The sequence below is a fragment of the Lathyrus oleraceus genome, chromosome 5 (assembly GCF_024323335.1).
Source record: "Lathyrus oleraceus cultivar Zhongwan6 chromosome 5, CAAS_Psat_ZW6_1.0, whole genome shotgun sequence".
In the NCBI taxonomy this organism is placed as follows: Eukaryota; Viridiplantae; Streptophyta; class Magnoliopsida; order Fabales; family Fabaceae; genus Lathyrus; species Lathyrus oleraceus.
Window position 1 is genome coordinate 60707876 of NC_066583.1, and position 8217 is coordinate 60716092.

Here is an 8217-nt window from a genome sequence, read left to right on the forward strand (position 1 = left end):
AATTTGGTTAAAGTAGTATTATTCTGATAAGGAATACTATAATTGTGATGTTTGACAATGCTCTCTCACATATAGGAACATTCTGCTCATAATTTATACATAATACATAATACATAATTTGGTTAAAAGTGCCAATCTATTTAAATTTTTTTAAGTTATTCAAAATTGAGCTAAATGGTTAAAAACTTATAACAAAATTCCAGGAACATTCTGCTCATAATTTATACATAATACATAGATTCATTAGATTCAAAAAAGGACAACCAGGAAGCTAGATTGCTAAGTGCACCTGCTGCATTTGATTTGGTTTTGTCCTCCTCTGCTATTTGCAATAAATTTTCCAGATGAGGAATCGACCTCCTCAGCTCTTCATACAACACATCATTGTGGTAAGCCACATTTCCAATCTAAACTCAGGTACGGGACAGCGGATTAAAAGACATAGAAAAATTATAATTACAACACATACTCGATATAGGAAAGCATAAGGGTGATGGTATATGTTCTAAAAACAGGGAGGATATAGTAACCATTCTACATAAGTTGTTGAGTGTTAGTAACACACTAACTAGTTGCACAAGAATTTAACAAAGCAAAACACTATTGGCACTTTAATTTCTTTTTCTTTTTGTCGTTCTATCTTTTCTTTCATATCTTCTGCTATTATATTCGGGCATGCAACTACAGTTAGATACCTCACTTCCATTGCTATCATACGTAACTGCTTCATCGTTAATAAACTCATACTACAAAAGAAATTTTAAAAGACTTTCAAGAATGAATACAGGGAAAGTTAGAAGATGGGATGCATAATGAACCTCTCATGAATAAACTAATTAAAATGCCTTCACTCCAATGATATTGTTCTGGTCTGCATAATGAATCTCTCATGAATGAATACAGTGAAATACTTTACCTGCTTATATGAATTTGGGCCTTTGCCATGCCACATGAATTAAATATTCCTGCTGCACTTAAGGTCACTTCAGATGTAGTTATCCAGAAAAATTGCAGAATTTCAAGTGTACGTTAAATGAAAAATATTGTTCTAATTAAAATATGAACTCTATACCTTTCTGCCTTCAAAATTTGACAATGTAACATCATTGATGGAGAGCAACTGAGAAGCTGTTAGTGTCTGACTTTGAATGTATGCTGGTTTCCATGGAGGAAGAATATTCATAGTCTCACTATGAAGCATTAAAACTACCCAGATATTTTCTTCTGCTTCATTGCAGCAGCCTAGAAGTCTAACAAGGTCACCATGTTGAAACTTATAAATGACCTCCACTTCATTTAAAAGGGAAAGGTTTTTATTATCTTTTCAACCTTAAACAATAGTATTTAGTTTTCAGTTTGGAAATTAGAACCAAGTGTTTGTTATAATTCAGCGTTGTTCGCTAGTTTTGCTTCTGAGTTTGTAAAATTAGTTTGCTAACTGTGTTTTTAGTTGTCAATTTAGTTGTCACTAACTTAACACATTTATGATCAAAATTATGGTTTCCTCACAAGACTAGTTGTATTATTTATAAGAAACACTAGTTGTATTATACTTGTAAGTGCATCTTTTAACTACAATTCTTTTTGTTCTTTACATAGTTATGGATCGTAGTTGGATGCAAAAAAATCGCCTATCCGAGGAGTATAAGAAAGGAGTGTTAGAGTTTTTGAAATTTGCTGAAACTAATCTTCCTGAAAGTAATGGAAGATTTCACTGTCCTTGTGCTAAGTGTGTAAATATTGCACCTTTAGAGGCTCACATCGTATGGGAACACTTAGGAGTTAACGGGATTTGTCAAAATTATACAAAGTGGATATGGCATGGTGAATTGTCTGACGCGCCAAAGACCTCTCCTAAAGAAGAGTTTGATGTAGAGATGGGTGATCGTCTAGAAGATATGATCCGTGATATTGGACAAGACTCTTTTCAACGGGCAAATATACATGATACTCTTTGCAATGACAGTAAAATCCCTTTGTATCCAAATTGTAAAAACTTCACACGACTGTCGGCTGTGCTAAGATTGTTCAATTTGAAGGCGATTAATAGTTGGACAGATAAAAGCTTCACACAATTGTTAGAGTTGTTGAAGGAAATGTTACCGGAAGAAAACATGTTGCCGAACCGGGCCTATGAGGCAAAAAAGATATTATGTCCAATGGGTATAGAATATAAGAAAATACACGCATGCCCTAATGACTGCATATTGTATTGGAAAGATAATGAAGAGAAAGAAAAATGTCCCAAGTGCATGACATCACGCTATAAGAAGAAGAGTGATGATGAAGGTTGTGATGTGACCACAAAGGGTCCTCCAGCAAAGGTGTTATGGTACCTTCCAATTATTCCAAGGTTTAAGCGATTGTTTGGTAATTTAAATGATGCGAAGAATATTAGATGGCATGCAGAAGAAAGGAAGTGTGATGGAAAAATTCGGCATCCAGCCGACTCTTTGCAATGGAAGAAGGTTGATACTTTATTTCCAGACTTTGGCATTGAACCAAGAAACCTTAGGCTTGGACTTTCTACTGATGGAATGAATCCATATGGTAGTTTAAGTAGTAACCATAGTTCATGGCCCGTTCTCTTGATTATCTATAATTTATCTCCTTGGTTGTGCATGAAGAGGAAACATGTTATGTTATCTATGATGATTTCTGGACCAAAACAACCAGGAAATGACATAGATGTTTATCTAAGCCCGTTGATTGATGACTTAAGAAAGTTGTGGGATGAAGGAATTGATGTATTTGATAGTTTTTCAAATGAAACTTTCAAATTGCGGGCTATGTTATTTTGCACCATCAATGACTTTCCAGCTTATGGTAACTTGTCTGGTTATAAAGTTAAGGGGCATAAAGCATGCCCTATATGTGAAAAAGATACATGCTACCATCAATTAGAGAAAGGAAAAAAGACTGTTTACCTTGGACACCGAAGATTTCTTAATCATAATCACCCATATCGAAGATTGAAAAAGGTTTTTAATGGATATCAGGAGTATAAAGTTGCCCCAAAGGCCTTAACTGGAGAAGAAGTCTATCATCGGGTGAGGAACATAAGTGTTAGTTTTGGAAAAAAACAAAAAAAGATTACAAGTAATAATATATGGAAGAAGAGTTCAGTGTTCTTTGACCTTCCATATTGGTCCAGTCTTGATGTAAGACATTGTATTGATGTAATGCATGTGGAAAAAAATGTGTGTGATAGTGTAATCGGAACACTTCTTAATATTCAAGGTAAGACCAAAGATGGTTTAAATTCTCGTTTAGATATGGTTAAGATGAAAATAAGAGAGGAGTTAGCTCCTCAACCAAGAGGTAACAAAACCTATTTGCCACCGGCGTGTCATACATTGTCAAAAGAAGAGAAAAGAAAATTTTGCCAGTGTCTACAAGGTGTGAAAGTGCCAAATGGATACTCCTCAAATGTCAAAAGTCTCGTGTCAATACAAGATCTCAAACTAATTGGTTTAAAATCTCACGATTGCCACATTTTGATGCAACAACTACTACCTGTGGCTATTCGTGGCATCTTGCCAAAAAATGTCCGACATGCCATAACTAGATTGTGCTTATTCTTTAATGATATTTGTAACAAAGTGATTGACCCTGATAAATTGGACGAGATGGAAAACGAGTCAATTATTATCTTGTGTCAGTTGGAGATGTTTTTTCCTCCTTCATTTTTTGACATCATGGTTCACTTGATTGTTCATCTAGTTAGAGAGATTAGATTGTGTGGTCCTGTTTATTTAAGGTGGATGTATCCTTTTGAACGATACATGAAGATATTGGAAGGCTATGTGAAGAATTATTATCGTCCTGAAGCATCTATTGTTGAAAGGTACATCACAGAAGAAGCCATTGAATTTTGTACAGACTATTTGTCAGATGCAAAACCTGTAGGACTACCCAAGTCTCGTCATGATGGAAGATGTGACGGTAAGGGTACACGTCTAAAGGTTAAGCATATGGGCGAAGGGGAAGTTTTTCAAGCACATTTGTATATATTGAATAACACTGACGAGGTTCATCCATACTTGAGTACACATCAAACCATTGTCAAAGCTAAAAACCCTCGTATGACTGAAAAATGGGTGTTGAAAGAGCATAACAGAACATTCTCAAAATGGTTTAAAACCAAGATTATGAATGATGATAATGCTTCTGATACATTAAAGTTTCTAGCATACGAGCCTAGCTTTAATGTTTTATGTTGGAGTGGGTACGATATAAATAAGTTTTCTTTTTGTACAAAATCACAGGATGACAAGAGTACCATGCAAAATAGTGGGGTAATGATAACAGCTTCTTCAATGCACTTTTCTAGTTCAAAGGATAAAAACCCTGTCTTGGCATCCACAGCTTACTTTGGCGTTATAGAAGAGATATGGGAGCTCAATTATGTTAAGTTTAAAGTTCCTATTTTTAAATGTAAATGGGTTAATAGTAACAATGGTGTGCAAACTGATGAATTAGGATTTACATTGGTGGACCTTGATAAGGTAGGATATAAGGATGAACCTTTTATCATGGCAGCTCAAGCAGTACAAGTATTTTATGTAAAGGATCCCTCGAACACTAGGTGGTCTGTTGTCCTCCAAAGAAGAAACATGAATTATAGTGATGAAAATGAAGATTCAACTCTAGACATTGATCACAATACTTCTTTTTCAACACAAAGGCCTTATTTTAATGATGAAAATGAAGTTGATGATGTTTATGCCATTCGTTATGATCATCAAGAAGGGATTTTGGAGGATAATAACAAATAACCAAGAAAAACCATCTATATTTTACTAATAACTATATTTTAGTTAATAAATTGTTATTATGTTTATTATTCATTTTAATTTTAGTTTTGACTAATATTGTTTTCTCTCTAAACAGGAATTATGGATAAACCATCTAGCTCTTCACCAAAAAAAAAGAAGACTAGAGGTGTCACAGCATTGCTACGTTTCATTGCCAAACTTCCTGATGGTGAAAAATACCAAATTGATTTTGATCCTGATACCTTCCAACCCATTGGTCAGTATGCTGCAAAGTTTAAAAGTTATTTGTCATTCATTGCACGTAGCAAGGTTAGTATAAATGAAAAGCAATGGAAAAAGATAAGCGATAAGTTGAAGGACGTGATATGGGACGATATCACGGTATGCATTTTTAATTAATTATTTTAAAGTTATTATCTATAATTGCTTCAATTACTAACACTCCTTATGTTTTGAAGTGTAAGTTCACTTGCCCCACTGATAAAGAATTTAGGAAGCATTGGTTTGTTTATATGGGGGAACGATTGAAGCAATTTAAGACATTGCTCTCAAATGTCTATATATTTGGGAAAGGAGATAAGCATGGAAATACAACTCCATTTGAAAAGTATAAATTTATCAAAGAAGAAGATTGGGATTTGTTTGTCCAGACTCGACAAAAAGAAGATTTTCAAGTTAGTTAAATTTGTAGATTTATTTTTATGTTATCTAAATTGATTTGGTTTTTGACGTTTAGTTTAATGTGATTTATTTGTAATAGGAGAAAAGGCTAAAAGGAAAGACACATGCATCAAAGAATATCCACCCTCATATTTTGTCTCGTGGTGGTTATGAAAAACTTAGGGCCACCGTAATGGAAGAGAGGAGGAAAAAAGTGATTGAAGAGGCCAAAGGTGATGAAAGTTTGATGGTTGACCCTCCCGAACTAAAGCGATATGAGGCATGGTTGATGGCTCGACAGAAGCCATCGGGAAATTTTACATCTGAGGCAACAAACTTAGTAGCATCTAAGATTGTAAGTAATAAAAGATTTATTGATAAATTTAAATTTCATTCATAACTTAGTAATCATTTTACATCATTTTTATATGTATCTAAATGTTTTAGGGAGAGTTAGTGGAAAAAAATACACAAGGTACTATTGTCTTTGAAGGGCGTGACGATATCTTGACTGTTGCCCTTGGAATAAATGAACACCCTGGTCGGATCCGCACTGCTCCTAGGGGTGTGGGCTTTAAGAAATTCTATGGAAAAAGTTCACGCTCCACCTTAGGAGGTGTCTCTCAAGATGACCTTCTAGCCCACCTTCAAGCCTTGGAGCAAAAAATGAATATAGATTTCCAACATAAATTACAAAAACATCTCCAACAACAAAGAACAGAGCTCCAACAACAAATGCAAAAAGAGATGCAAGAGGAGAGAGCTCAAATCCAACAAGGAATGAAACTCCTACAACAGATGCAATTGGAGCTCCGCTCCGAGAGGCCTAAAGAGATGTTTATAAAAGAGGTATGCGTAACTGGATACAATTAATCTACTAAAAATTAGAAAAAAATTAATTTAATTAATGTTCACTTGATACAGCATGTAGAATCTGTGGGTACGAGCACTAACGGAAGTTGCTCAAAGGTTATGACTACTGAAGATTTAACTAAAAAAATGGATGCTTCTGAAGATTACCTCAAAAAGATTAACAATCTCAAGGAAAATTCATTCTCTCTAGATTTGGATCATGAAACAAGTGAACTCTCAGTTTTTATTGATAGGGTGGATCTTAATGAATTAACTTCCGGTATTAAATGGCTATCCACATCTATCTTGTCTTTATGGTGCACGTAAGTATCATATTCTATTGTTAGTTATTTTTTTATGTATCAAATATAATTAATATTTGTTTCAAAAATTTAGATATCTACATCGCATGTGTATCTCCAAGAATTTCAACAAACTATTTGGGTTTCTCGATCCAAATAGGATACTAGTTCACACAAAACCGGCCGAAGTTATTCAAACATACATACAAAATAAGTTGGATGGAGAGCCAAAAAAATGTTATTTAGGACCATTGCTAAATAGGTAAGTACATGTTTCCTTCAAGGTTTTATCGTTTTTCATATGTTATTTTGTAATATTTAAATTTTATTGATTCTAACACTTTTTTTTTGTAAATTTACAGCAATCACTGGCAATTGTTTGTCATTTGTCCTGAAGATAATATTATTTTTTGGTTTTGTTCATTAAACAGATCTCCTAAGAAAAATATTAAGGTCATATTGGAGGGGTAAGAAGCCTAAATAGAGAGATATCATTTATACTAAATTTTTGTACACATAGTCTTTATATTTATAACTTACTTCGTTGACAACTCTTTTATCAGAGCTCTAGAAGGTTATCATTTATTAAGAGGTATTAAGAAGAAGAAGCCTAATTGGAAGAATATTATGGTAAGATTTGTTTTACTATATTGTCGTTTCTTGGAATACTGGTGTGTTGGCTTGATTTTTTAGTTCTTGAAAGATACCATTTATAAAGAGGTATTAAATGCCCATATATCTTGATTATTTATATTATTATAAATGAGATAAAGAAAAAGAAAATTCCGATTTTATAATTGCAAGTGATATATTTGTAAGTTATCATTATAAACATGTAGTATATTTATTACTGAATTGCACTTATGGTGATAAAATTATAGTTGTACATGCTCTGAACCAACTAAAATTGTATGTGTTTCTATGTCGAGTGAAGAAAGTTAGTGTTGGTACAAATTTTGTGAAAAAGGAAAAAAGTTTGTGATGTTGTTGTTTTTGGTGGCTTTAATGTAACTAGGAGTTTATATGCAGGGGCATCAACAAGATAACGGATGGGCATGTGGATATTATGTCATGAAAAATATGTTTGACATTATTGATGCTTGTATTGTTGAAAGATTCAATGAGGTATTTTATATTACATATATTTAATGAAAAACATGTAAATTATTGTTTTAACATGTAGTTGTTTAATTTATTATATGTTTGAACTTGCAGATATTCACAGACACCTCATCATATGAAAAAGAGTCAATTGATCACATCCGACAACTTTGGGCTCAATTCTTTTTGCAAAAGATTGAAGAGCAAGAGAACCAGGAAAAGAAAGATTTAATGACAAAACAGAAGCGATTAAAAAAAACTTATATATAGATATATTTTTGTTCCATGAATGATTTATTGGTACAAGTTACATGAACAAAGTGGTTGAATTTTTTTCTTACATGAATACAATTTTTGTTGATGTATGACTTGGTGCAAGATTCTAAAGATTAGAGAAATGTTTGTTTTGGTTATTTTTGTTTTTTATTGAATATCCAGGAATATATAAAAATATTTGGTTTAATGAAATTTCAAATAAAATATTTTAAAAAAAATTGAGATATTTTACACCCTTCATACACAAA